Below are 1197 nucleotides of genomic sequence, written 5' to 3'. Positions count from 1 at the left end.
AAATGAAAATCACCATGAAATTCCATTATATCCCCTTTAGAATGGTTGAAAATGAAAAGGAAGAATTAGAGCTTTCATTATATACTATTTTGGTAGGAGTTGAAATTGGGACAAACACTTGGGAAAATTATCAGCAATTTAAACTAAACATATACCTAACCTATGATCCAGAAACTACTCTGAGATATGAATCCAGGAGTAATGAAAGCCTATATCAGCAAACCTCATGCACAACATTGTTGATTATCACTTTATTCATAATAGCAAACATCTAGCAATGGTCTCATATTCATCAACAAAAGGATGGGAAAATAAACTGGTAAGTTCAATAAGTGATTGCTACTCAGCAATAAACAAGGCAAACACCTGATAGGAGCACCAATTTAGATAATTTTTCAACATTATATTGTATGAGGAAACTTTATACCAAGAGTACATGTGATATAATTCATTTACATGAATTTTTAGAGCAAATAAATTAGATCATAGTGAAACCATGGGCATAGTGGTAGCCTCTGTAAGTATTAGCTGTGGAGACGGACTAGGTAAGAACATGAGGGACTTTCCATAGGAATGTTATTTTGCTATATCTTTATGGGGTTTGGTTGATTCGAACATATGAATTTTCAAAACTCATAGAATGGCACATCTTAGATTTGTGCAACTCAGTGTGTGAATTTTACCTAGAAAAAGAGAAGACATTTAAACATATACAAATTCTTGTTCCTAATAAGCATGCTGAAATGTTTAGGGGTCACATGCTTTAATGTTTGCAACTATCTTTAAAGTTACATCAAAATATATGATAGAGGGATAGCTTAATAGATTGATATTTATCACATCACAAATAGAAAATGTTAATTATGGGTTATTGGTGATAAACATATGCATGAACACTATACAATTCTTTCAATTTGTCTGTATTTATGGAAGTTTTTATAATTAAATTTTGGGAAAATTACATGGGACCAAAAAAGTTCCTAAATCCAGTCTTTCTTTCAGTTCCAACCCCACTACACACCCCACTTCACACCCCACTTCACAGTGATATATCAATGTTTGAATTACAAAGAGGAAATTTCCCATAAGAGTAGTCAATAATCATTTTTGTGAGACATACAAATAACTTTGCCCATTCCATGACTGGCATACTCAGTGTATTATTTTTGACATGTATATTGGTTATTGTAACATGAC

Source organism: Marmota monax, unplaced genomic scaffold, assembly GCF_021218885.2.
Source record: "Marmota monax isolate L192 unplaced genomic scaffold, Marmota_monax_Labrador192_F-V1.1 WCK01_AAM20220418_F8-fsc00001, whole genome shotgun sequence".
Lineage (NCBI taxonomy): Eukaryota > Metazoa > Chordata > Mammalia > Rodentia > Sciuridae > Marmota > Marmota monax.
Note: the sequence above shows the minus strand (reverse complement) of the source record.